The sequence below is a fragment of the Ursus americanus genome, chromosome 9, assembly GCF_024610735.1.
Source record: "Ursus americanus isolate L20-20 chromosome 9, mUrsAme1.1.p, whole genome shotgun sequence".
Taxonomy (NCBI): domain Eukaryota; kingdom Metazoa; phylum Chordata; class Mammalia; order Carnivora; family Ursidae; genus Ursus; species Ursus americanus.
The window spans coordinates 2,650,052-2,677,889 of record NC_142135.1 but is presented as its reverse complement, the minus strand read 5'-3'; the positions used below and the strand labels follow the sequence as shown (position 1 = coordinate 2,677,889).

At 63.8% G+C, this 27,838-nt stretch overlaps 1 protein-coding gene across 3 annotated transcripts in view; it reads left to right on the top strand.

Annotated features, from left to right (window-relative positions):
- The first annotated feature begins 4,098 nt into the window (after positions 1-4,098).
- The window catches only part of PTP4A3 (protein tyrosine phosphatase 4A3), a 33,865-nt gene continuing 10,125 nt past the window's right edge, over positions 4,099-27,838 (top strand). Inside the window, exon 1 of one of the 3 annotated variants that reach the window (XM_087864562.1) lies at positions 4,099-4,214. The gene's annotated coding sequence lies outside the window, so the exon portion shown is untranslated. Of the gene's footprint in view, positions 4,215-24,645; positions 24,798-27,018; positions 27,202-27,838 lie in introns of those variants that run through there. The other 2 variants (XM_045778066.2, XM_045778065.2) reach the window with 2 other exon arrangements.

Here is a 27,838-nt window from a genome sequence, read left to right as displayed (position 1 = left end):
GCCAGCCAGGATGGCGAGCCAGCCTGAAAGTAGGTCCTCTCACCTCGGGTGGGACTTCCGAAGGTGCAGCCCCAGCGCCCCAGCTGGGACTGCTGCACACGGGAGAGCCTGAGCCAGGACCGCAGGACCGCCCCGCCAAGCTGCTCGGAGCCCATGCACCCCCCAGTGAGAAAGGCCGGTGACGACTGGTGGCTCGGGCTGCCGGGTCTGAGCTGACTTGTTAACCAACGCCTAGCTAATACCCAAAGAAAATTTGTCATCATTTAAGTAACGTGATAGTACGACCGGAAATTGGGAACGAGAGAAACAAACATGGCTCGCGCTGCTCCCTCACTCACAAGCCTGTGCTCCCCACGTCTGGCTTCCTCTTCCTACTTGGAACACAGCGGCTCCTTCGCTGGCCCTGGCGGCAGAGTCTGCGGTGGGGCCTTGGGGTGCAGGAGTATTGGGGTGATGCCCGGTGGGGAGCGGCCCGGGACAGCCGACACACAGGGGCATTGCGGAGACGTCTCACGGCTTCTGGGGCCTTCTGAGGAGTGTTCCAGATGCCGCCGTGAAGATTCACCCGCAGACCGGAAGCTGGGGTGTGTGCCCACTGGTAAGGCCTGTCCTGGGTGTTCACGCCTTTAGGGCTCGGTGCACCCAGGGGGTCAGGCGCTGTCGGGGTGCACTCAGAATGGGCCACTGTGGCTGAGATGGCAGGGGGCAGAGGGGTGTGACACGGCCACCGGGGCGTCAGCTCCTGAGGCCCTTCTCTTGTTGCACGCATATACCTCGCACCTGCACGGAACTTTTGCTTTCTCCTGCCTTGGCATTAAACCACAAGCTCTTTGAGGATGGCTCTCGAAGGACAGTCATGAGAACGCTTACTGAGGACCTGCTCAGGGCCACACAGAACTAACCTGGCACCGACTAACAAGCCCCGTGCTACCCTCTGAGGCTGGAGCGATCGCTGTGGCCCCACTCTCTGGGTAAGGAAGCCGAGGCAAGCAGAGGTTAAAGCATACAGCCCCTGGCGGAGGCTCACACGTCGAGGCCGAGGCCCGCGGCTCACCTGCGGTCCCTGGGGCTGGCTCTCGGCCCCTCCTTGTGGCCCTGCTGCTTCTGGGGTCAGGCCTGCTGGGCTGGAGGCTGCTTTCTGGAAATCCACTTAGCACTGACCTCATCTTTGTCCTCCTCGGAGCTAATCTGCTAATCCTGCCCGCCCCATGGGCCCCTGTGCAGTCTGGAGCCTCCACGACAGTGCTGCCCCTCCCCAGCAGGGGGGCCTCCTCTCCACTGTGCTTGGCAGGGAGTTGGTGGGGATGGGATCTTTTCCATGCAACATTCCCCGTCCCAGGGAGGACTTTGGAGTCTGGCATTCAGGCCTGGATTCTTTTTTTTTTTTTTTAATTTTTGTTTTATTTATTTATTTTATTTATTTATTTTATAATAATATTTTTATTATATTATGTTAGTCACCATACAGTACATCCCTGGTTTCTGATGTAAAGTTCGATGATTCATTAGTTGCGTATAACACCCAGTGCACCATGCAATACGTGCCCTCCTTATTACCCATCACCGGTCTATCCCATTCCCCCACCCCCCTCCCCTCTGAAGCCCTCAGTTTGTTTCCCAGAGTCCATAGTCTCTCATGCTTCATTCCCCCTTCTGATTACCCCCCCTTTCTTTATCCCTTTCTTCTCCTACCGATCTTCCTAGTTCTTATGTTCCACAGATGAGAGAAATCATATGATAATTGTCTTTCTCTGCTTGACTTATTTCACTTAGCATTATCTCCTCCAGTGCCGTCCATGTTGCAGCAAATGTTGAGAACTCGTTCTTTCTGATGGCTGAGTAATATTCCATTGTATATATGGACCACAAATTCTGAATCCAGTCATCTGTTGAAGGGCATCTCGGCTCCTTCCATGATTTAGCTATTGTGGACAATGCTGCTATGAACATTGGGGTGCATATGGCCCTTCTCTTCACTACGTCTGTATCTTTGGGGTAAACACCCAGTAGTGCAATGGCTGGGTCATAGGGTAGCTCAATTTTTAACTTTTTAAGGGACCTGCACACTGTTTTCCACAGTGGCTGTACCAACTTGCATTCCCACCAACAATGTAGGACGGATCCCCTTTCTCCACATCCTCTCCAGCAATTGCTGTTTCTTGCCTTGTCAATTTTTGCCATTCTAACTGGCGTTAAGGTGGTATCTTAGTGTGGTTTTGATTTGAATTTCCCTGATGGCTAATGATTTTGAACATTTTTTCATGTGTCTGTTAGCCATTTGTATGTCTTCACTGGAAAGTGTCTGTTCATATCTTCTGCCCATTTTATAGGCTTGGATTCTGACTCTGCCTGTCCCTTGCTCAGCCATCACCTCTTCAGTCCACGTGTTTTCCTGCATTAAAAGGAGGTCAGTTCTGAGCCAGCCCTTCCCACCATGATCATTCCCCTTCTCTCCAGCCCATCCCACTCACAGCAGCGTGCGGGCCCTGGCCTCCCCGGACCTGGGTGAAAACTCAACTCTGCCTTAACCGAGTTCTATTTTCTCATCTGCACACGGTCCTTCTTCCGCAGGGCATGGTGTGGGCTCACTGGGAGTGTCTAGGCACAAGGCCCGCACTCCAGGAGCGTCTGGGGCCAGAGCCGCAGGATCCCCCGCCTCCCTGCCCGCACTGATGCCAGGCACAGAGAGATGGACAAGACATCTGGGAGCCCATGGGGAGGCCACACCCCTGCTTCACAGCAAAGGGCTCCGGGATAGAAACCTCACTGAGATTTGGGGAGGGGGAGGAGGAAGAGTTTGAAACAAGTCAGGGAGGGGTGCAGGGACCCCTGGCTGGGTCAAGCCAAACATTAGAAACATACTAACAATGAAAATGGACCCAAAAGTCCCATAGTGAAATGGGCAATGGGCTGCCTTGGTGGGTGTTGAGACCCCCATTGCAGTGGAGGGTTCCTTTTTCCCAGGACTTCAAACCTGGAATGTACCCCAGATGTTGCCTGTAGTTCTCTGCTTGAAGGCACCAAGGGCAGGGAGCCCCAGCTTTGTGGTTAAACGTCGGAGGTCTGAACTCCTGACTTACTGTGTCATTTTTGGAAGTTGCTTAACCCTTGCCTGTGTCTCATCTACAAAATAGGGAGAATGATGGTCCTTACCTCAAGGGATTAAATAAACTGGTGGAATGAGATTCTAACTCAGGTCTGCAAGGCCCTGTCCTCTGCCCCTCTTCTAACTCTTAGGGAGGAACTGAGGGCCTCTGGGCACCTTCTGATTGCCCCCATCTATGCATGAGCACATGTGTGCCAGATGCTGGTGTGAATGCTAGGGACACAGCTGGGGACACAGGTGAGGTCCTCACCCAGACCATGATCAGTGTTGTGTGTAACTACTTGTTTCCATGCCTACCTCTCTGGTCCCCCTCTGTCCCAGGTCTCCTCCACAGGCCATCACTGGTCCTAGCCACCAGCTCCCTAGGAACTGCTGGTCCAGAAGGGGACCCCCTCACCAGTCCCCAAGGGGACTTGTGGGGACCTTAAACATCTCCCCAGAGGCTGGCTGGGGCTGAAATGGCACGGCCCACGTGGCACAAAGAAATGGACGAGTGTTGGGCCTGCCGTCTACCAGGCACCTCTGTATGTGAGCCCACCCCGTGGACGTGAGGTCCCCGTGGCCCTGATGACCACCTCCAGGAGCCCACTTCCAGGGGTCCGCTGTACAGGAGACCCCAATGCCGCCGCTGGGTGACCGATATCCAGGCCCCACCCTCCCTGCAACCCTGCCCGCGCATTTGGGGCTCAGCCCCCATGGACAAGTGGGGAAGTCAAGGCACCTGTAAGTTTTGTAATACTCTTGGCCTCTGGACCCCTCCTCAGCCCCGGTGCACCTCGCCCCCTCCATCCTCACTCTGGGTCAAATGGGCCCTGACTGCACCACGCGGCCTGGCAGTTCTCTAGCCTCAGCTGGCCTGCCTGGTCCAGGGGCCAAGGTCAGACCCCGGCCCGTCCCCATGGCCACGCCCCTTCCAGTCCAGGCGGGGCCTCCGGGGCGCGCGCGCGCGGCCGCGGCGTGGGGAACGTTCCCATTGGGCCGCGCCGCCCACGTGACCCTACAGCCCGGCACGCGCGCCGGGAGCCGGGGCCGCGCCTGCGCGCGCCGGCCCGCGTGCGCGCGCGCGCGCCCCTGTCTCCGCCCGTCGAGCCGGCGCCGGGACCGCCAGGTCAGTCTCCTCGGCGCGCGCTCGGGCTGGGGAGCGCGGCGCGGGCGCGTGGGGCCGTGGGCGCGCAGGCGGATCGCGGCAGCCTCCTGCGCTGGGCGCGTCCTAGGACCCCGCGCCCTGGCCTGGCCGCTGCTGCTGCTGCTGCTGCTGCTGCTGCTGCTGCTGCTGCGGGAACGCGGGCCTGGGCGCGGCCACGTGCAGGGTCTCGCATGGAGGCCGAGCTCACGGGCCCAGCCCGCCGTTACCCCCCATACGGGCAGCGGGACGCCCCCGACTGGAAGAGCTGAGCCCGCTCCGGTTCCTGGGGGGGTGGGTGACCTCTGTCCCCAGTTCATACTCCCGAAGGTCCGGCCCAAGATCTGGTTCTGCCTCATTCCCTGCTCAGTTAATTCATCGGCATAGTTCGGGGGGACTTGGTCTCTGACGCTCTTGTCATCAGAACCGCATGGGCTTCCCTGTCCTGCGGTAGGACCGGGATGGCAGCGGATGTCGCTAGAGGCTGAGCCCCGGGTCCCAGTACCTGGTCTGCCGCCGGCTCAGACCCCTGCTAGGGCTGGTAGCCTGGCGGTGCCTACCTGTCTAAGCAGTAGCCCAGCTGCAGAACCAGGTCAGCAGCTTTATCCTAGGTGGCGCAGGGATTAGACAGGTGGCTCTGCACACGCCCCCAGGTGCGGCTGGGCAGCTGGTGATTGGGTTGGGTGGCACGAGTTCTCGGTTCTCAGCATGGTGTTGTGGGCTCCAGGGCTGCGGACCAGATGGGGTCCATGGATGGTGCCTGTGGTCTTGCCCAGGGGCCTCTTCAGAGCTCTGTGTGGATGACCTCAAATCCTCCTATGAGGTCATTAACCCCATTTCTCAGATAAGGCTGAGGCCCAGTGAGGTGGCGTCAGGTCCACCACACCTGCAGATCTAACCAGAGCCTTGGTTTGCCGATCTGTAAAGTGGGTGCTGTTTGGCCCACCCTGCAGGCTGCTGTAAGGAGGAAACGGGACAGACTGAGCCTGGGGCCAAACCTGAGGCAGGCATGTGTATCTCTCCACTGCTACCCAGGCCACCCTCATGGCGGTTCAGGGGGAGAGGCTGCCCCTCAAATGTCCCTGTGAGGAGCTGGCCACCCCCCCAATACAACCCATAGTGTTTGCCAAGCACTTACTCTGTGCCAGGCCCCACGCTGGAATCAGAGGTGGGTGATGGGGGTCAGCCTCAGGACCCCACTGGCTTGGGGGTCAGGGCAGGTCGTACCCCCCCCCCCAGGTGGCCAGTGTGGTGGGAGAAAATGCAGGTGGTGAATGGATGGGACCTCTGGGCTGTCTCCTTGGCCTACTGGCTCCTCCTTGCCCTGTCTCTCCTCCAGGACACCTTCCCTGACCACCAGGATGGGGCTGGGGACCCCAGCGAGTCCCCTCTGTCTCCTCCGTGCCAGCTTAGGCCCTGGCTGAGGGTGGCTGGCCAACACAGAGTCAGTGGTGGGGGCGTGGTGGTGGACAGGGGGAAAGCCAGGTGGGTGGGCTTCTTTTCCAGACAAGAGGCAGTTTGGAAGGTGAGGTGTCCCGGAGGTGCCATGGGTGGGGGGCTCAACACCAGCAGGCACAACAGGGGAGGCTGAGCTAGAGTCAGGAGGGCCTGGATTTCGAGTTTCTTGCCAGGTACCCAATGCCTCGGCCCTGGGTTTCTGCATCTACAGAATGGGAGCGGGAAGGTGTGGGCTCAGTCACGTGGGTGGACACCACCCTGGCACTCAGAAGGTGTGCGGGGGAAACCCCTGGACCGTGGCCATGGCTCTGAGCCTTCTTGTCAGGGGGCGGGAGGGTTCTCATCATCTGGGCTGTGGTCCTCAGCGGGGCCGGCACCTTTAGGGTCCCAGCGTGGTTTGGGATCTGGCTCTAAGCAGCCAGTCAGGCCTTCCTTTCTCACGGCCAGCAAACTGGAGAGCCTACTGTGTGCCAGGCCCTGAGCGGCTGTAAGCGGGACGGCCCAAGCTGGCAGTCACACGCACAGGATAAATGTGCTAGAAAGAAATGCACTAGGGGTGGGGGCTAGCAGGCGGTGGGGAGGGCGGCCCCAGGAAGGGCCGATGTGGCTGTGCCCTCGTGGGCGTGTCCCTGCTGAGCCGCGTCATACCCTGCCCTGGCTTGGGCCCGTGATGTGGTGTAGTCCGGGGCCAAGGGTGTGCCTCATGGGTGTGCAGATTCTCCTCTGTGGGGGGCGGGGGGGGGGGGAGGCCCAGGGCTCAGCCTCTCCACCCTGCTGTTTTCCCCACCAGGAAGCCAGGCCCGAGAGGACTGTGGAAGCTGGAGGGAAGGAGCAGATTCCTCGGGGCAGAAGGCGGCTCTGCGCAGGTCCTCACAGACCATGTCTTCCCCCACTGCTGTTCTGGGAGGCAGGGGTGATAGCTCAACTAACCGGTGGGGACTGAGGCTCAAGAAGGCAACTGCTGGGTGTGTTGGGTGCCTGCTGTGCCAGGGCCCTTGCTGACCCCCTCCTGATCCCCCCACTGCCGACAACAGAAAGCGCTGTCCACCTGTCCTACAGCCAAGGGCTGGGGCTCCTCGCTTCTCGAGGTCACAGGGTCTTCAGGAGGTGGGGAGGCCCCTTCTGTCGGACCCTGTGACCTGGTGACCGAGGCCCTGGGTGGGCCTGGAGCTGTTCCTCTGGGTAAACTGGAAGGCTGGCCCAGGTGGGGGTTGGGTGGGAGGTGCGTCAACAGGCCCTGCTCCTGCCGCAGTGACCTCTCTGCTGCCTGGCTGTGCTACGCTGGCCTGGTCTGGGGCCCGTCCCCGTCCCGGCCTCAGCGGGCAGCCCAGGGAACAGGATGGCGAAGCTGGGCGCGTGTCTCACGCCAGGCAGGTGGCAGTGCGCACTTTTGGATGTGAGGGCTCAGTGGGCACGGAGGTAGCTTGAGTGTCCCCTTCTGTGAGGTGACCGTCTGATGGGATGGCTGGGGTGACGTTCTGGCCCTAGAAGGGCCGAGGAGGGACTTGTCAGCCGTCAGATCTGCGTCCACCCGGCTCATCTCCCTGCCGTAGGTCCCCAGGCTTCCAGTGCCGCCGGCCCCTCTCTGTCTGGGTCTTCCAGCCGCCACCATTACTGTGCTCCTCCTGGGTGCCCAGCCCGAGCGTGGTGGAGTCCTGCACGGGAGGAGCTCAGGACGCAGGACCGTGGCAAGTCACCGCAGGCCAGCAGGGAGGAGGGCCCTGTGTCCTGTGCTCAGGAGCTGTCTGCTGAGTGAGGGGCTGGGCCGGGAAGGTGGCTTCAGGGTCCCAGCCTCCTGCTGATGACCCTTGGGGTGAGTGCCACTGCCGTCATCTGCTAGCAAATGAGGGCTGGACGCGGTCAGTGACTGTCAGCTGGGCAATCACCCCAGTCACCTGGTGCTCTTTGAGGAGCACACACGTGTCCCTCAGGAGGTTCTGGGGCCTCCAGGCGGGGGCACCGTTGCTGATGTGGGTGGACGGAAGCCTGGGAACCTGAGACTGCAGCCTGACTCAGATTCGGGGGAGCCACGGAGTGTTCTAGAGCGGGGGTGTTGGGATGGAGCAGAGCCTGTGGGTCTGACTTCCCTGAAGACAGTCCTAGAAGTGGGAGCGTCAGGAGGACGGCGCCCACTGTAGAGGGTCTGGGGTCTTGGGTGCTTGGCTGGGGGCTGATGTGCTGGGACAGGGCTCTAAGCCAAGGATGTCAGGATGGCTGCTGCTGCGGGCCTCCCCAGAGTCCAGGCATGGCTGCTCAGAACACACTTAGTCGATGACAGGTCGTTGGCTGTCTGGCTTCGGACCAGTTCTCCTTTGGGGTCACTGTTTCCCTTCGCAGACGGGGGGCTCTGACCTGCCTTCTCCCGCTCCTCTGTCCCCACAGCCCCTCCTGGGAGCTGTAGGAGCCCGTTCCCACGGCCTCTCTGGCCACAGAGACCCCAAAGCTGGGGCTGGCCCAGCCGGTGGAGGCGGGCTGACAAACAGGCCGCCCTGCCCTGTCCCCTTCCCATGGGACCGGTGCTCCCAGCCGCTCTCCTGGCCGTGCGGCCCCTCTTGTGACTCAGGCTTCCTGGAAGAGGCGCGGGAGGGTACAGAGGATTCCCCGCCACCCGACCCAGGGTTCCCCCCTGCCGGCCTGCCTGTCCCATCATCGCCCCTGTGGCTACACATGGTGGGCTTGACCTCTTCTACTTTGCCCCCACCCCCAGAGGGTGCTCCTTTCTGCTGGTACCCCACCCCCCACATCATCTGCTGGTGTGGGGACAGGGCCCCCTCCTCATGCTCTTGCCCGGCCCAGGACCTGCCAAAGCAAACATTTCCCTGCTTTCATCTCCCTGCTGGGGTCGGCTGTGCGGCTCCTCTCGGGCCGGCTGCCCGTGCCTGTCTGCTGGGAATTGCCATGCGGAACTCGGGGGCGCCTGGGGATGCCTGGGGCTCTCCACAGGAACTTCTCCATCCCCTCCACATGGTCCCAGCTCTGCTGGGTCTTTCTGGGTGACCCGGGCCTGCCCCCATACGTCCTGGGCCTCAGTTTTCTTGTCTGGAGCATGGGGTGCTTGGAGCGCACCCTGGACCTCACAGCAGACTGGATGGGAGGTCAGGCCTTGGTGGCACGGCTCTGGCCACCTGAGCTCGGCTGCTGCTTCCTGCCCTGTGTCTGCTGTGGGTGACCGGGTCACGCCAGGCCATCCGTTTACCGTCACCAAGGGCCTGTGACCTGAGGAAGCACAGCCCTCGGTGCCTTGGCTTCTGTAGGTGTCATGCTGTGCTCGAGGGCTGGGTGGGCCTGTGCAGGGTGGGCAGAGACAGCACCACCTGCCCCGGGGTTCACATGGGGGGAGGGGCGCCATTCAAACAGGGCCCTCACTAGGTCGTGATGGTTTAATCCAGATGTAGTGATGTTCCCTATAGAAATTCAGACAGCCCAGGCAATTTGTAACTGCTGCGGGCTCGGGGCTTCTGGGCATCGGCCTGATTTCACAGGAGCAGACTGCCCGTGTGCGCTGTTCTGCATGTCACTTGAAATGGGCCTCTGTCCTGATGGCACCGTGGACCCAGGTCTCTGGGTCTGGATGGAACCACGTGTATTAGTCAGTGCCCACCCCCATCTTCTCCATCTTGGCAGCTGCGCAGTGGGATGGGGAATGCAGGCTACTGGCCTGGCCTGGCTTCCGCCTCCCTGTGCCCTGTGGGGGGCTGCCCAGACCTGCACTGGCCCCTGCTGGGAAATGGGTGAAGGCAGAGAGAGGTGGTCCTGACCCTGGGAGGGACCCCTGGGTGAGCAAGACCCACAGGAGACAGGAGACAGCAGTCGCTTTCCTAGAGTGTGCGACCCTCCGACTTTGAGGCTGTGGTGTGCAGGAAGTCAGAGTGGACTTCAGGGAGGAGGTGGCATCTGGCCTGGGCTTGAAGGATGTGGGCATCACAGTAGGAGGGAGGGGCTCCCAGGGCTCGGGGCCGGAGTTAACAGTGTCTCTGGGGCAACTCCGTGGTCAGCCCACTCTGGGCCTTCCGCACAGCTAGCCGTTTCCCCAGGTGGGGGCTGCGTGTTTGGGGTGGGCGCCCTGCTCACGGCGGCGGCAGGGTGGGAAGCGTGCTGGGAGGGGAGGCAGCTGTGCCGTGCCCCGTGCTCCTTCTGCCGGGCTTGTGTGGTCCTTGCAGAGTGGCCTGGAGCCAGGACTGTCTGTCCCTCGTTTACAGACGAGGGACCTCCAGGTGCGTGTGGGGGGTGGGGAGCGGACCCCGTCACAGCACAGCCACCAGCTCACGCGCCCCTCTCTGGCCTCGGTTTTCCCTATCTCTAAAGTGGGGCTGGGATGACCTGCCCCCACTGGGGGGTGAGAGCCTGATAGAGGGGCACAGAGGAGGTCCTGCCTCTGGCCTTTGGCAGAACGTGACCACTGGTGCCTCAGTTTCCCCCTCTGTAAATGGGAGTGGGAAACCCTTTCGCAGGGATGTTGGGAAGCGTAAGGGGGCAGTGTGTCCAGGCAGCCTAAGGCCTGTAGTGGGTGCCCTGCTGATGGGTGACACAGCCCCCTGCCCTCCCCCCCCCCCCGCACTGGCTCTTCCATGACCTCGGCGGCTGGGATGTTCCCACGGCCGGGCAGCCGCAGGAAGCCATCTGGAGGCCTTGTTTACCCTCCCCCCCAGCCTCCCTGGCAGGAAGTCACCGGAAGGGCCGTCCCGAGGGGCCCCCAGGCCTGTGAGGACAGCCAGTGGCTGGGGGTCCCCGCTGGAGCATGGGGGGTGGGGAGCACAGAGGATGGACTGGGGCGGAGCTGGGTGCTCCCAGGCCCCCAGTGGCACGTGGGCTGGAGTGTGGATGGAGCTGTCCGTCAAGTGTCCATCTGTACATCCAGCCTGTTTGTTACCCCTTCCCCCTACGCAGGCCTTAGATGAGGCCCAGCATGGCCATGGCCCCTGAAGTCCCAGCCTCAGCCGTGGGTGGTCTTTGTGGTGGTCAGGGAGGGGTGGGGTCCAGGGAGCCACGGGAGGGGGCCCCTAACCCAGGGGGCAGGGGAGCGGGGAGCAGGTGGAGGCTGTGGCCTCTGGGAGTGTGGCTGAGGGGTGGGGCTGTTGGGAGGTGTAGTAGAGAGGTGGGCAGGGTCTGGGGGCATGGATGGTGACAGGAGGGGTCCCACCCCTCAGGTGGCCCTGAGACCCTGTTCTCTCCACCCTCCCCTTCAAGACCCTCAGATCAGCCTGCAGGTCTGGACATGCCTCCAGTGCGATCAGGGCCTGGGCTTCCGCCCCTCGGGACGTGCCCAGCTGCCCTGGCATTTGCGGCAGCCCCGATGCCCACTGACTGGCCTGAGTGTGGCTGGCTGGGCCTGGGGACAGTTCCCACGGACACTGCCAGCTGGGCCTGCCCAGCCCGAGGAAGGATGCTGACCCCAGTGGACCCTTGGCTGCCTTGCGCCTGCCCGGCCTCCCACCTTCAGAAGGAGCTGGGCTGGAGGTCAGACGGCCCTGCCTGGCCACCATGGGGAACAAGGGGCACCCCTGCCTGGTTTCTTCCTGTCCTCTCCGTGTCCTCACTGCTTTCCCTCCCCTTTCACTCCTTCCTCACTTTGGCAGGCTCTGTCACAGGGTCCTTATGGGCAAAGCCCTCCCTGAGAGCGTGCTGGGGTTTTGGGGGCAGGGTGAGCGTCTCCCCAACCCTTCCCGTGAGGAAGTGAGCGTGAGAACCAGGGCTTTGGGCGGGTCCGGGATCCAGGAGCATGCCGCTGGAGGCGTGGCCATCAGCCAGTCCTGGGTGAGACTGGTTGTTCTGGTGGCGCCCGTGGGCTGAGGACAGGCGGCCATGGGCCTGTCCCAGGAGGGTCACTGGCCGTTCCCGAGCGCCTCCTGCATGCCAGGCCCACTAGTCTGTGACCTAGCCACACAGCTGCCCTCCAGGTGTGGGCGCCTGGTTTGCAGAGCCTGGGCTGCCCCCAGATCTGAGCATTGCTGGCCTTGCCCCCTCCCCTGTAAGAAGATACTAAAAAGTCTGTAAAAGATGATTGCTGCATGCGTGCCCAGCGCGAGGGAGGCAGCAGAGGCGGGGGCTGGCTTCCTGGGGCCTGCTGAGATGCCATTACAATGGGAGAAGCCTGGAGGGGTGCCGGGGGGCACTGGGCCAGGAGTCCAGAGCCTGGGGAGGCTGGCCTGGGGACAGGGGCTGGCCTCAGCTCCCCCCACTGTTCCTTCCTGGGTATAGTACGCTCTGTTGATGGTGCAGGACAAGGCAGGCTCTCCACTCACCTCCCCTTCTGCAGGGGGATCTGCGTGGCCACTGGATCGAGGGTAGAAGATCCTTAGTGTGTTGGGTGATCCAGTTGGGCAGGGGCTCCTCGATGGCTGAGAGCCTCTCTTGCGGTTCCTGGCGCTGTGATTTGTGGGTGCCTGGCCCCCACGGTCACTGCCTGGTTGCTGCGGCCAACTTTGTGGTCATGCCAACAACTGAGCTTTTGTCCCCATGAGCTCCCTTGGACCCAGAGCCCAGCCATGGATGGAGTCTACTAGGTGCTCAGGAAGTGTTTGTGAGCTGGTGAGTGGGTCTCCAGGGAGGTGGGGTTTGGACGGGCAGACGGAGCCAGGAGGGAGTCCTAGGTAGGTGGCAAAGGTCTGTGACAGCATAAGATGGTGTGGGGACAGAGAATGCTCCTGGCACAGGGCACAACTAGGGCAAAGAGCTGGAGGCAGGACCATACATGGCGTGTCCCCGGAAGAACAGGAAGGCAGGTGAGGCCAGAGCAGAGCAAGGAGGGGAGTGGGGGACAGCAGGCAGCTGGAGGTGTCTTCAAGGATGAGGAGGGGAGTAGGGGACAGCAGTCAGCAGGTGGGGCCTTCAGGGCAGGGAGACTTGGGCTTCCCTTTTGAGTGGCGTGGGTGCCATCGAGGGCTTCAGCCTGAAGGACAGGTTCAACTTCAGCGACACCAGGTAGGGAGTGGGGGGTAAGGTGGGGGTACCCAGGATGCCAGGGTGGGGGCTGGCTCTGGGCTGATGCTCCCCAAACTCTCGGTGACCTCAGGTGGCCCAGGCACTGCTGTCTCACTTGTCACCCCCATGGGGGCTCTCCTGCCCCTGTTGGGGCCCCTGTTGGGGATTCTGGGAAGTTTCTGTTTCCTCCCCTTATGCTTGGTTCTGTGACACACCTCGATCTGGGGTGGCAGAGACCTGCACGCCCCCCTCCCCCTCCGGTGAATCTGAGAACCGGGGCCCACCAGAGCCTGCCTTCCCTGGAAAGCAGTGCCTGCGGGTGCCCCTGAGGCTGGGTCACCCTTCTGCTCCCTGCCCTTTCCTGCCTCCTGACCCTTACTCAGGCTGTGCCCTCCGCCCAGACCCCCAAGCCCGTTTGCCCTTCTCAGGGGATCTCCTAAGACAGAAGGGGGACGGTGTGTCCTTCAGTGTCCTACTGGGTGTGGTCCAGCAGGCCACTGGGGCGCTCCGGCACTCTGGGGGTGCCCGCACCTGCTGTCACGCACTGACTGTGGCCTGGACTCCGGGCAGTCCCACGCACTCATGCATTTTGTGGCTGACGGAGAAGGCGGTCCTCGCGTGGGGCCTGGTGGCGTCGCCCCGTAGAGCATTGCTCGTGGGGCATTGCTCGTCTCTGCTCTCGGGCCCTGTCCTGGCGCTCTGTCGCTGCGGGCTGGGAGCTGGGATTCACCTCTGAACTAGCTTGGCCTCCTGCCCGCTCCCTCTCAAACCCTGCAGGGCCCCCCCTTACCTGCCTGGCTGCCAGGTCCTCTGTCCCTCCTCGGCCTGCTCAGCGCCCTTGGGAGCCTGGTGCATCCCTGCTGGGCCCGCGAGGGGGCTGCCCAGGTGCTCCCCCCTGTGTTGCCACGTCCACTCCTGGCCGGACCCCCAGGCCGTGCCCCTCACCCCCGCATACCCTGCCCGCCCCTCCCTGGGTTTCTTCTCACACATGGGGCACGAGGGACCCCACCGGCTCTGCCAGGAAGGACGTGAGCCCCCTGCCGCTGCAGTGCGCTGGGGGCCTGGAAGCGTGGTGCCTGTGGGCGTCCGTCCTTGCTCTCAGGTGCGCGGGCCCTGGGGCTGTAAGGAGGACAGGCCTGCGAGTGACCCAGCTGCTCGTCAGCTGAGCGCGGTCTCCACGTAGCAGACTGGTCCTCAGCCAAGAAGGGGGTGCCACCCTGACCCCGCGACACGCGCGAGCCTCGGCAGTGTGATGCTGAGTGCGGGGAGCCAGACGCCGAAGGCCGCGTGGTGCTGATTTCACAGACGTGGCAGATCCGTGGAGATGTACTCCGAAGGGGACGAGTGGCCGCCAGGGGCGGGGCGGCGGGGTCGGGGGAGGGGGGGCAGGACCGCAAGAGGCGTGGGGCTGCTTTTTTGGGGTGATGGAAATGCTTTGGAATTAGGTAGTGGTGATGATTACACAACACCGTGAAAATGCTAAAAAACACTGAAGCGTATTCTTTAAAAGAGTTAAAAGTGGCAAACGTCACGTTAGGTGAATTTTATCTCAGAGGAAGCATGTAGCCAGCTCCCACTCCGCAGAGGCTGGCCTGAGCAAGGTCTCGGTTAAAGTCTGCACAATAGGATTAGCCCGGCTCTGCCCCAGGGTGGCGGGCATGCAGGGGCTTTGTGAGCGCTTAGAGGAGAGAGCGGAGCGGTACTGGGACGCGGCGCACTCGGCGGGTCTAGGAGCAGAGCGGAGCCGGCCTTCCTGCCGCGCAGTGCCTGGCACTGGTGAGTTCGGTGGAGCGCGGGAAGTAGGGCAGGCTTCGGAAACAGGTCTCTGTTCTTGTGCAAAGTCTCCTGCCCTCCCTGCTTTGTGACCCCCTCTCACCCCATGGGTGCAGCCCGTTGTCCTATCTGTGGGGGGCGCTGTCGCAGGTCTCCTACCGCCGGGTGTCGCAGAGCCCTGCTGCCTCTGTCTGAGTGCGGGACCCCCGCAGGCCCGCCCCGCTCTGCACCTTGGGCCGAGCTCGGGCTCACAGAGCTGCCGAGGGGTCAGACGAAGCGGAGTGGGCGCAGGCTTGGTCCCCTCTAAAGCGTGCCCCTTACCCCACTCTATTGACATGGCCTTGCTGGGGCCAGCGAGGAGGGGCTGCCGTGCCGCTCGCTCACCCGGCTCTGCTGATGGGATTAAGGCGCAGCCGCAGGGCCTCCTGGTCCCTGAGGTGCTGACCAGCGGCCGCGCTCCCGAGCCCTGGCCCAGCTCTGCCGGAGGAAGCCTCGGAGCTGCGGTGTCCCTCAGGCTTCAGAGTGGCCTGCTGTGGGGGGCGAAGTTCCTGGGCCCCGGGGGCTGTCCTCAGGGCAGCTCCTCCGAGCTCCCTCCAGCCCCAGCCCCACCCCTGGGGTCCCGGGCTAGGAGTGCTGTGTGGTGCAGCCCCGGAGGAAGGCTGGGAGCGGCCTGTGCTGTGCCAAGGGCAGTCCGCCTGCTGGCCTGGTGGCACGGCTGGGCCTCCTGCTGCCCCTGCTGGGGGCCCACGGCGATGCCCAGGGCTTCCCGAGGGAGCCAGGGCAGACCCTGGGCTGAAAGCTGCCTTGGCCCCTCATCCATTGCTGGGAGGTTTCTGGTTCCTCCTGGGGGGTCCTCAGAAGCCCCGGAGAAGAGGGGTTTCCCTTGGGTCTTTCTGCTGTGATGGTCCCCCACTTTCTCCTCCGGGAGCTGGGCAGACACTCAGGGTGGACAGTGCAGGTGACCCGGGTCGTGATGCCCAGCTCCCCAGGACGTGCCATGTGGGGCCCCTGCTGCCCTCTGTCTGGGAGGGCAGCTCCAATGGTGGTGGTGGGGCTGCCAAGGGGGCAGCATGGCTGGGAGCTTCCTGCTGCGGGGAGGGGTGCCTCCCCTCCTGTGGCTGGCACCTTCTCACGGCCGCTCCACGTAGGCGCCCGGCCCTGATGTCCTCACGGCAGGCGATGGCGCAGCCAGGAGCTAATCCTGCCACCATCAATCAGGTCACTGCTGCCACACATGACCAACGTGGGGGCACCATGTGGGGGACTGGGGGTTGGGGGGTCAGGGTGGCCCGGCCTCCATCTCTGTGTGATGATCTCTGCACTGACAACCAGCCAGACTCAGAGATGGGCCGAGCCACGTAGATGAGCAGGAGGCAGGGAGGCCAGGCCAGGAGGCCCTCCCACCCTAACCTCGGGAGGCTGGGGCGTGGGGCTGACCCAACTGGTGCTGCTGAGGTTCTGTGAGGTGCCCTCTTTGCTAGTGCCTGGTGTCCAAAACATTCTGGGAATGTGCTGCTGGCTGCCCCCTGCCCAAGATCATCGCATCTATAGAGGAATAAAGGCTCTGGGATATTTTGCAGGACAGAAGCCCCTTCGGTGTCCCAAGGAGCCCCCTGGGAGAATCACCATCCTGAACGTGGGTCTTCCTGCAGGGCTCAGAGTCCTGTCAGAGTCCCCATGGGTGTCTGGCACAGAAGAAGCACTTGAGGCAAGGCTGCTTGGAAGGGAAGTGTCCTTTGCAGACCCCAGGAGAACAGCCATCCACAGCTCCGTGAAGGAGGAACTTCCAACGAACCTATCTTCCAGATGATCAGACTGAGGCACAGAGAGGTTGAGGGATGTGCTCAACATCACACAGCTTGCCACGGGGGGCCGGGATGGGGACCCTCGGGGAGTAGTCATACCCTGAGCGAGAATGAGGGGCAGAACCACACCTGGGTCGGGGTGACGGGAGGGAGCTGGCCCCTGGGTTTGAGGGGAGGCCCCGCCTCAGAGCCTCATGCCAGCTCTGGGCCTCAGGTTTCCGCGGGTTGGTGACCACTGGCACCCACAAGGTTATGGCCCTAGCGGAGCAGACGCAGCGCTGGGACGAAGATGCGCATGCGGGCGGAGCGCTGGCCTCTCTCGGGGCGCGGGCCGTCAAACCGTCCCGGGCTGTGTGTGCTCAGGGTTCGAGCTGCCGAAGGGCAGGAAGCCCTGTTGTTGTTTCAGTGGTTCTCTGTCCGCTCAGGGGCGCAGCACCCGGCTTGGCAGCCTGCGATGGCCCGTAGTTGCCGGTGGGGCCGACATGGAACCACACAGCAGCGGCGCTGGAAAGAGAGAAACGGTAGCAGCGCGGGGCTCCCCTCTGCCCTGGGGGGCCTGCGGGCCCCTCCACTGTGTGTCCTGGATGCAGCGACCTACCCCTCTTACACTGCTTTTAGGGGCGCCGGGGGGCTGTGCCTTGCCGCCAGGCCGGCCCCGAAATAGCCGTGACCTTCCGCACCCAGCTTGGCAGTGCCCGGGGCCGAGAGGCCTACGTGCGCCTGGCTGAGTCCTCACAGGGTGGTGGGGCCGGTTATTTTGGACGTGGCCTCCCGAGGCCAGGTCAGACAGAGCTCTTTCCCGCGGCTCCTGAAGGCCCCTCTGACGCGCGTCCACCAGGGCTTGGCCAGCAGCCCTGGCTACCTCCGTGGTCTCGGGCCCCCTTCCTACCCGCCTGACCCCCAGCGACTCTGTGCGCTGGGTGGGGGCGGGGATCCCAGAGACTGATGTAGGCTCTGGGTGATGAAGCTTCCTGGAGCCCTGGCATCTATTGGAGGGCCTGGCCTCAGTCTCCAGATCAGGGGTTGTTTTAAGGAGAAAATGCAGAGGAAGGGTCCGCCCTGGGCTGGCCCTGAATATCGGCTCAGCCTCTCATAGTTGTGTGGCCTCGGGCAAGTCACTGACTGCATGGTGAGGGTCTCAATTTCCTTATCCATGAAATGGGCTGTTGGGGGCCTTAAGGACTGCGCAGAGGATGAGTGTGGGGAGGGGCCTGTACGTGGAGGAGTCCTCGAGCCTTCCCCCGTTCTGCACTACTGGGCGTGTCCCTCGGGTGTGCGAGGAGCGGCGAGCTGAGCAGTGGCTGAGCCTGGACCCGGGTTCCGGCTGGGCAGCAGTCTCCTCTTCTCCCAGGCTTCCGGGAGTGCTGGTGAGCAGAACGGCTACCACACCATGATGCCCCAGGGTCCAGTCCCCCTGGGGGCCTCCAGCTTCCTGGACCCCTGCTGACTCTGTCAGCCAGAGCTGCTCCTCCATGGAGAGGGGCTGGGGGCCCCTGGCCCGCTAGACTCAGGCGGGGCACGGCGACTGCAGCCCAATCCTGGCTGTGTTCTGTACAACACGGCTAACTGGAGCCTCCCCTCCCATGCGTGCCCCACCCCTGCCCACCAGGCCAGTGACAACTCCATGGGCACCCGGGGGGGGGCACCCCGGGGGGACAGTTCTTGTTTTCCCTCCACGCAAAAGTCTGTTATGTCCACTTTGTGCGGGTGACTGAAAAGGCCCAGAGGGTGAGAGGATGGGCGCAGAGGCGCAGGCAGCCACAGGGAAGACTTTCTCAGCTGGTGGGGTGTCCCAGCGGCCACCCCGTGGGGCCCCCAGCTGGCTCTGGTGGGTAGGGACTTGAGCAGCCTCCTTTGGGAGGTCCCACGGACCGTCCTTGAGGCCCACGCCACCACCCCGGTTCTCTGAGGACCCCAGGTTCCTTTTGCCAGTTGAGGGTCCTGGGTGTGCGTGTGGCCAGGGAGGGGTTGGGCTCCGCCTGGTGGACAGGGGAGGCCCTGAGCTCTCGGGACCGCAAGGGCTGGGGACCTCCTCTGGCCCACCTGGGGGCTTCCACTTTCCTGGCAGGGGCTTGACCTGGGGACCTGGTGGGTGCAAGGGCCTCTCAGGGACCATTAGCTCCGAGTGGATCCGTGAAGCTCCGTGCCCTGCTGGGACGCCGTGCCCGTTCTGGAGGCTTGGTGGCATGGTGCTAGGAGTCAGCGCCAGCCCAGTGGGGCCCAGGGGGAAGGCACCGGGGGACCGTGGGCGCGGGCTAGGGCAGGATTCGAAGCTCTTTGTGCTGTCTAGGAATTTCCTGCCCCACACCCTATACTCCAGAATAATGGGCCATATAGGCTGGAAGCTGCTGCAGGATAAGCAGACCTCTACGACTGGGGATCTGCAGGCAGGGGGGCTGGGGGCAGGGGGACGCCGCAGGGTCTGCAGAGCACTGCTTCTGGCCGCCCAGGGCTTGCCTGGCTGTGTGTGCCGGTGTGGATGGTGGGGGCCCTGTGGGGAGTGGGGACGCCTGGGAACCTATCACCGACGGTGAAATTTTGGACGCAGAGATGACCTCAGCTGTGTCCGTGCCGAGACAGGCGGGCTGGGGCCCGAGGAGGGGCAGTGATGGACCCAGGGCACACAGTGGGAGGCCCCACCTGCGGGCTCCCACCCTCTGGGTACCAAGGCAGGACACCTGGTCTCCCCCTCTGTGTGAGGTCCCTGGCTGTGTGAGACTTTTGTGGTCTGCCTTACAGCCTGGGCAGAGTCCTGCCAGGCCAAGGGGAGATGCGGCATGGACCGGAGGCCACGGACCATGTGGAGGGCCACGGTGGGCATGGTGGTGCAGGGGAACGGGGTCCCCACCCTCTTGGCACAGGCATCCGGTCTGGACACCCCCCTGGAGGCACAGGTGAGCATGCACATGGACAGAGTTGCCACTGGGCTGTGTCCACACGGCTTCTCAGGCACCCTGGGTCCTGTCTGAGCTGCTGAGTTGGCAGGTTGTCCTGCGCCGTCCTGTCCTCTCGGCGGGCCTCATGGTCCACTCGTGTACGCTGACCCTCTGACGTTTGCACCCTCCCTTGGGGAGATCTGAAGGGGACTGGGCGTGGCCCTGCCTTCCGGGGGGCCCCAGACTGCTGGGTGGTCCCAGGTGGCCGAGGCCTCTGAGCCTGGTCCAGAGAGAGGGGCTGGGAAGCAGAGGGAGGGCTGCTGGGGCGAAGAGCTTCATGCGGTGGGGCTGGGAGAGGTGGGAGGGAAAAGGGCAGCCGGATGGGGGGCAAGGCAAGGACAAGGGACAAAAGACGAAGGCCAGGTGGCAGGTGTGTGAGTCATAGCACCCGGCAGAGCTGCAGTAGGCGCTGTGGACCAGCCGGTGGCTAAGGAGGGCTCTGGGGCCTGGCAGGGCACCGGGGAGCCAGGATGGGTCTGAGCCGGGGCAGTGGGCAACTGGGAAGGGCCTCAGTCTGGGGTGGGGCGGCTGGGGGGAACTGAGGGAGGGAGGCTGTGGATGGGGGGAGACCGGAGCAGGGGTTGGTGGGGTCGTGGGGCAGCCGTCCAGGTGGCTGGGGGGAGAGGCCCTTCGTGCAGGTAGGGCTGCCCCTGTTGCTCACCTGGTGGGGCCAGGCTGGCCTGAGATACCACGGCCACTCCACCCCTATCCAGGGTCTGGGGAGAGGGCTCCCTCTGTTCTGGTGCCTTACCATGAGGACAGCATCCTGGTGGGAGGAGGGACCCTGGCCCTCAGGGGCAGGAACAGCCCCTCCCCCACTGGTGGGGTTCCTGCTTCCTTAGTGCTTTTGTTGGGCTTTGGGGCCCAGGCTGGGGTAGGATGGGCTCACTGGCCTCTTAGCTGGCCTCCCTGGCTTCCTTGTGGAGGAAACTGGGACAACAGGAAGAACTGAGGGCTGGGTTCACAGGGGGCCCTGGGGAAGCGTGGGCAGCTCTCTGGAACCCGGGGTGGGGGGGGCGCACAGGGGGCTGCATGCTGTTGGGGGCAGCCTAGAGAGGGCTAGGTTGTTTCTGTGTGGGTAGGTTGGGGTGGTAGGGGTACAATGAGCACCCCCCCAGCAGGTGAAGGGCCCTGGAACCCCCTTCCCAGCCGGCAGCAGGCAGCGGGGAGACAGGCCAGAGACCTGGGAAGCCCCAGGTTGTCCCCCTCTCCCTCTACTCTGCCCAGGCTGGACCCTGGTGCCTCGGACTGTCTCTGGGCTAGCTCTGTGCTCGCCCCTCCTACCCCCTCCTGGCCCCCTCTCCTGCCCCCTCCCCCTCTTCCCTGCTCTGGCTGCCTTTGGATACAGGGCCCTGGGGACTGTCCTGCCTCCTGTGGCCACAAGAGTCAGGCCCTGCAGGGGAGGGGGAATCTCCTGCCTCCTTCCCGGGACCAGGGTGCTCGCCGCAACCTCAGACCCATGTCCCAGCCCCATTCCCCTGCTGCCAGGCAGCCCTGGGAGGCGGGAGTGCAGTGGGAGCCAAAGGCTGGGCGGCGGGATCCTTCTGGGGCTGCCCCAGCCTGCCCCCGCCTCCCTCCCGGCACAGTTTACCGGCGATCTGGGGCCTTTGACGCGGGAGGGCGGGCAGCCGGGCGGGGATAAAGCTGGGCGGGGGCGCGGCGCCCCGGGACTCTGGGAACAGGAAGGCGGGTGAGTGTCCGGTGCTCCCTGCGGCTCCTCTGGTCAGGTGGGGGTGGGAGGTGTGGAAGCGGGGGCTGGCGGGAGGCCTGGGTGTGGCCACCCTGGGGCAGACCTGCAGGGGGAGGCAGGGGTTCCTAGGCTCCCAGGCCTTTCTTTTCACACTCAGCTCAGCCTCAGTGGCTCCCTCTGTCAACTGGGGCGGGGGTGGCCCAGGGATGGAAACTTCTTCCAGAGCCCGAACTGGCCTGTCCTCCCAAGCTCTCTGATACTGCTGTGTGTCCCAGCCAGTGGTTCAGGGGACGGTCACTAGAACTGCTGGCTGGCTGCGCTGTCGAGAGGCAGTGGGTGTTGGGGCGGGGGTCCGACCTGGCTCTTCTAACCCCCCTCAGGGCGGGGGGGTATACGCAGAGCCCCTCTGTGCCCTTGTCTCTCTTGTGAACCGAGGTTTGTAATGTAGTGGCCACCTAGTTAATCATTTATTGCTAGCAGGGGTCTAAAGGGCGGTCCTGGGTAATCACACCATGACCATGACAGCTGTGGTGAATGGGGCCCGTCCCAGGTCACCTGGTCATCAGGGGCCCTTGGTCTGTGGGGCTGGAACCGCCAGCCCGCCAGCCGGTGGGACCTGTGGTTGGCCTGGCCACTAGCTGGGATGCTGATTCTGACCACACCCTCTGCAGCTCTGGGCCAGACCTGCAGGCCTGCAGACCCACATCCTTTCTTTTTTTACAGCAGCCTGGGGCCGTGCTAAACCCCCTTGTACGAAAGGGAGCTGCAGGGGTGCAGAGACCCCTCCCCAGCTGGCAAACGGAGGAGCTTAGGGTCTGTTTGATCCTAAGGGTCTTGCGGCTCTGTGGGAAAGCGGGTTTCCACAGGTGGTAACTGCCAGGGCTAGTAAAGGCAGCTTAAACCCTCACTGACTGTTACCTCCGGTTTCAGCCACCCCCTGGAGGGGTGTGGCGGTAGCTGTGGCTTTCTAGGTTGGATCATAACTGTGCAAAGCAAGTGTTGCTGGGCTCTAAGTGGAGGGCCCAGTGGCTCTCCTGGGGCCCGGAGCAGAGAGGGTGCTGGGTAGGTACACATAGGAATGAAAACTCAGTGGGGAAAACCCCAGTAGTAAGGGCATCCAGGAAGGCTTCCTGGAGGAGGAAGGTGAGGAGTGTCTGGGGGCGTTCTGGACACAGAGAAAAGGGTGACTGGAGGCATGAATCCTACAGGTCCCTCTCTACCTCCTCCTACCCTTGAGCTGAGGGTAGGAAGGACAGGGGCCAGTGGCCAGGCTGGAAAGTCAGAACTTGGCTTGGGGCCATAGGGAGCCACAGATGGTACATGAGCAGCAGCAGCTTGGGGCCACCATTGTATGTCCAGGTCTCACTGTAGCGGGCTGGGGCGCTCACCAGGTGGGTGGGTGGAGGATGTGGGCCCTTGATCCTGGGTTGGGTCTGGGGCTGGAGGTGGCACGTGCACTCACTGAAACCCATGCTGAGCTGCCCTCTGTGTCTCTCGATGCCCATCCTGGTGGGCAGAGCGGGCTGGCTGGTTCGAGGAAAGAGAAAGGGAGACCCCTGGTATCTCCATCCCCTGATGGGGGAGCAGGGTGTGCCAGTGTCCTTCAAGGGCAACCCTGTGTTCCCCAGTTTGTGTCTCAGGTAGGGTCCTGAGCTGTGTGGGGGTATTGGGGTACAGGGCCTGAGCCTGGGGAGGGAAGGACCCTCCGCGCTTTGGGGTGTGGGATCCCTGGTCTGTGTGCTTCTTGTGATGGAATTCGTGCATTCCTGACAACATCCCCGTGGGGCAGCTACTGTCCTTCTCCCTCCTTGCAGACGAGGAGACAGTAACGGCCTGTGGTCCCCCGGTCAGTGGCACCTGACCGAGGAGCCGGTGTCTCAACTGGAGCCTGAGGAGATGGGCTGCAGGGGTGTAGGGGCAGGCAGTCCCGATGGAAGGAAGTGCACGGTCAAGGCAGGGGGCGGGAGGGCCCAGCGGGTGGCTGCCGCTGTGTGGGGGTCAGGCGGGAGCTCCGGGGGTGGGGCAGTGCTCCCCAAGGCAGGAGTGCTAGCAGGGTGAAGCCGGAACCCTGGTTTGCCAGCCTTGGGGGTGGCCCAGGTGTGACCCAGGCAGCCCAGGGACGGGTGGCGCCGGGAAATGCTGCATCTGACTCCTGTATGTGGCAGCTTAGGAAACTGAGGCAGGATGGAGTGAGGGATGGGGTGACCCCAGGCTCAGTAGCGCTGCCTGCCTGTGGGGCACCCACGGTGGCAGTCTGGGAGGTGGCTTCTTGGGGCAGGGTGATGGAGGGGTGGCCGGCAGCCCCATCTGGGGTGTGAGGGGGGGTGGAGCCTTCTGCCTGTTCTGGTGATGGCTTTCCCTACGTCTCTGAGCTGAGCCCCATGCCTGGCACTGGGAGATGCTTGATATTCGTAAATGGGATGAATGGATGAAGGCACGAACACGTGCCTAGTTCCCCTTCCCCCGGGGGGCAGTCCTGAGGTCTGGAGTGGGAGCGGGGCACACAGGTGCAGAAGGCGCTCAGAGCCAGTGCTGATGCCGGGTGGGGGCAGCATCCCGGTCAGTGGCGGGTGGGCGGTGGGGCTTCAGACAGAGGTGGGTGTCCCAGGGGTGTGGTCCGCTCACGTGCTGCAGCAGCTGGATACGCTGTGGCCGGCGTGTCACCGTGTGATGTCACAGGCAGCCGGGCAGCAGGAGGGGCTATGAACTCCCAGCAGGAGGGGCTTGTATGGGTGGGGGGGGGCAGGCGAGGCGTCCTAGCCCTCAGCCACCAGGTGGGGCACCTGCAGGGCACTTGGCCCCGCTGTCCCACGGCCACAGAGGCCCTGTGTTCCAGCCCTCATCACCTACTGTCCCTTTGTCCCCCTGCCACCCCAGCAAGGCCAGCCTCGTCGTGCCTGGTCACAGGTGGTGCTGGATGTGCCCCGGCCCCTGAGCCTGATGCCCGGCCCTGACCGCGGTGGCTCGGAGCTGTCCTGTGAGCCACACTGGCTCCCGCACGTGCTGTCTCTCCTGCACTTGCTCCTCCTGCCCCACGAGTCCATCTTGCTGCAGGTGCCCATCAGGGGAGGCCAGGGTGGCACCCGTCACCAGGGAGGTTCTTCTCTGCCTGCTGGGTGAGTGCTGTCCGGGCTGGAGGGGGCTCTCAGGCGAGGCCTGGCAGGCTCCCGACGGCCACGGGGTCCAGGAGACCCGGGGGGCCTGATCTGGCTCACCCAGCCGCCCGTCCACCCGGCTGCTCTGTGCCCGCCACTAATGACAGCTCGCCCGTGGGTCTCCGGTGGAACTGTGGCCTGCCCAGGCAGTGCTGGTGGCTGACGGCACGCGAGGGTGGCCTTGGGGCTGGGCCGCTTGGTTTGGCGAGTCAGCACCATGCCCCCCGGGGCACCATTAATGCCACGGGTGTGGTAAGGCAGCCCGCTCGGGGCCCGAGAGCCAGCGGCCGAGCTTCGGGGAGCCTGCTTGTCGCGCTGTCCTCCACCCCGAGATCCTGGCGGGCAGAACAGGCGCCTGCCCCAGTGGAAACTGAAGCCTGCTCTCCACAGCTCTGCTTCCAGGTCGTAGCCCGGGCGCCCCGTGACCGGCTCGGAGCTGGCCCCAGTGCGGAAGGTGGCTTTCCTCCCTGGCAGTGTCTCCATTTGCAGAGGAGGCCACGTGCCCCACAGAGGGCAAGCCCTGGCCCCAGGTCGCAAAGGCAGTCAGGGCAGCCGGTCAAGCCCTGATGAGGTTCCAGGCATCAGCAGCAAGCCACTCTCCCCGCTGGCCAGCTTCTCCAGGAAAGCCTTCCCCCGATCACCTGACCCTCCTGCTCTGCCCTGGGCAATGCCCACTGTGCTGGCTTAGTCTGCTCGGAGCTGTCCTCGCGCTGGTCCGCATCCCAGCCGCCGGCACTCGGCAGGAGCTGGAGGGAGGAACTGATTACTCAGGGAGCTGCCTGAAGGCAGAGAGGTGCTGCCAAGGAGTAGGAAGCTCCCTGTCACTGGAGGTGTGCGAGCCGGGGGGCTGGGTGGCGGAGGTGACCTTCGTGTTCCCTCTGGACCTCAGGGGCTGAGATCCCGTGATGGGTTCTGGACATTTCCCAGATCTGGACCTCTGCCCAGAATGTTGGGTCATTTGTTCCTTCCATAAACAAGTGGGGAGCCCTCCTGGTGCCAGGCCCTGTGCGGAGGCAGGGTGGAATCGACAGCCTCCACGTTCCTCCTTTGGGACATGCCTTCCCTGGGGCTGGGACACTCTGCTCTGAAGGGCATATGGCTGGAGGGAGAGGGGACAGAACAGAGATGGGGGGGGCGGAGGGAGTTTGCAGTGCTTGGCTGGTAAGGGGGGGCCAGACCCTCAGTGCTGCTGGGTGCGGGGCGGGAGGGCTCTGGGAGGGTTTCCTGGGGGATCGGGGTGGGCTGGGCCGGCTCAGGACTCCCCTCCTGCCCCCCCACCCGTGTGTGGACTTGGGCTCGCTCTGGGAGGATTCCAGGAACGGCTCCTGCTCTGATAAAAATAGACTTCTCCGAAGGGCTTGGGGTCTTGCCAGCTGCAGCAGGTGCCCCCCAGGCCTGGCCAGAGTGGGGCCCCAGGCAAGGGGCGGGGCCCGTGTTGCCGGGGCTGGGTCTGCAGCCTGCGCAGCGCGGTCCCTGTCTTGGGTGCAGTATCAAAGAGCTCGACGGGAAACTTTTATCATCTACGGATGCAGACACAGCCTGGGGTCGTGGAAGCAGCTTGCTCAGAAGTCCTTTCTTCCAGAGGGCCAGGGTTGGCAAGAGGAGGGTCTTTGCAGCTCAGCAAAACTCAGCCCCAGCCATGGTTCTTCTACTTCCTGGCTGGGTGACTTGGGCAAGTCACTCAACCTCTCTGACCTGCTGTGTTTTATCAATACAATGTGGCTAATGTGTCTTGTTCGTGGGATGCAGCGTCAGAGGGGACAGACCCCCCGAATGTGGTCAAGGTGGGAGGCTGGTGGTGGTGGGGTCAGGAGGTGCTGGCCGGAGGCACGAAGGGATGGGCAGGCCACTTGGCTTGGTGCGAGTGGACCTGTAGGTGGGCTCCTGCGGGGCCTTCCTGCCTGCTCGTCAGCTTGCCGTTGTGAGGAAGTGAGGGTCACAGGCATGGCTGATGCTCTCTGGGTGTATGAGAGGGGAGAGCCCCGGAGGGGGCCGTGTTCTGGCCTGGGCCCCTGCCAGCACACCCCGCTCCCCCCCGGCCCTGCGGCTCTGACGGCTGATTGCAGGGGCCAGGCTGGCTGGGAGCTGGGCTCGGAGCCGGGTTCCCAGCAAGGCGAGGCCTCCTGGGACCCTGTGTGCTGGGGGATCTATTCACCCTGCCCCACCTCTTCCGAGGGCGCCTGGGCTGGCCGGGGCAGGTACAGCATTGACTGTGATGCCAGGCTCCACTCCTGAGGCTCCTTGTCTGGGGGGGCCCTTACAGCCCTTACAGGGTGCTCCTGGGAGGCAAAGCCAGGACCCTGCTGGTGGGGTTAGGCCCAGACCCTGGGGGCGGTTCTACCTGCGAGCCTCCCAGAGGGCCTCTCGGCGAGGGCGAGCAGCATGTGGAGAGAGCTCCCTGGGGGACCCTGTGTGGGCTCCTAATCCCAGTGCCTCAGTCTCCCCATCTGCACACAGCAAGTGGTGGGTGGGGTGACGGCAGCCTCCCCCAGCTGTGGGGGGATTCAGTGAGGGCCAGCAGGGTCTGGCACACAACAGGTGCTCAGGAGTCCTCTGGCATGAGGCTGGAGAGCGGGGCAGGGGCCTAGCAAGCCAGGTGAGGTGCTTGACACTCACCCGGTGGGCGTCGGCCTCCCCAACCCACCTGTGCACGCACGGGCTTCTCATTGGCAGCCTGTAGCGCTCTTCCTGCAGGCCTTTGCCTGTGCTGGGGCACCCCCAGCACCCAGCCCTGGGTAGTCCCTCTCTGCTGTGGGAAGTCCTCTTGCAAGAGGGGGCCGTGGGGAGCCCCAGAGGGTGCTGGGGAGGGGCGCACAGGCTGAATGATTCCTGCTCCCATGCACAGAAGGCAGAAGGCAGGCGCCTGGGCGGCAGGGCCCCGCCTCGCCATGGTCAGCCGCCCTCCCCTCTGCCCTTGCATTTCCCTTTCCTCCTGCCGCTTCCTCTCCCCTGCTCGGCCCTCCACAGCCCCTTTGTTTGCCTGGGCACGCTGGCCGGCCCGCGGTTATATTTAGGCGGCAGGTGTGGGAGCCGTAACAAGCCGGGTGGCCCGCCGGGCACCGGCCATCCCGCCCACGTGATGCCCGGGCGCTAGAAATAGCTCCCGGCCGCCGGCCGCGGAGCATCCCAGGGAGGCAGGCGCGCCGCGCCCTCTGGGTCTCCGGCCCCGGCGCCCAGCCCGGCCCCGCACGGATGGAGGTGGCTGGACGCCTGTGCGCGCGCGCGTGAGCTGGGGTGAGCTGGATTGGGCGGGGCGTGCCGGGAGGACCTCAGCCTCAGCCCGGGGAGGGGGCTGCACCCATGGAACCAGACCCCATGCGGCACGGGGCTCAAGCAGCACTGGAAGTGGTGGCCCCCGCCAAGACCCCACACGAGCTGCCAGGTCCCAGCCTTGCCCACAGTGCTCCCACGCCCCTGCTTTACCTCTCCTGGGACCTCTCTGAGCTGTAATTCTCCGCGTCTCCCCGGATCATGCAGGGGCCTGGGTCGGGAGGGGCTGGCCCTCTCTGAAGCCCTTCGGGTTCAAACAGGCTATGACCGGGCTATGAATGTGGGCTACAGACCCTCCGAATCTGGATTTTCCCTCTTATAAACTGGGGTTGAGTGTTGTTCTTGCCTCCTAGACTTGAGATCGAGGAACTCCACAGAGTCTGTGTGGTCAGGGTCCGGAGAAGGTCCTGCTGTCTTTCTCTGGCCTGTTTACTCATCTGCAGACAGGGAGGACTGTGGTTCCCTAACGGGGTCTCCAAAGGATGGCTGCTCTGGACACAGCAGAGGGTTCAGTGCCCTCAGGTGGGAGGAGGCTGGCTGGGGTCCCAGGAGCTGGGTTATGGGGCCCCTGGCAGGAAGGCCAGAGGGGACACATCGGGGA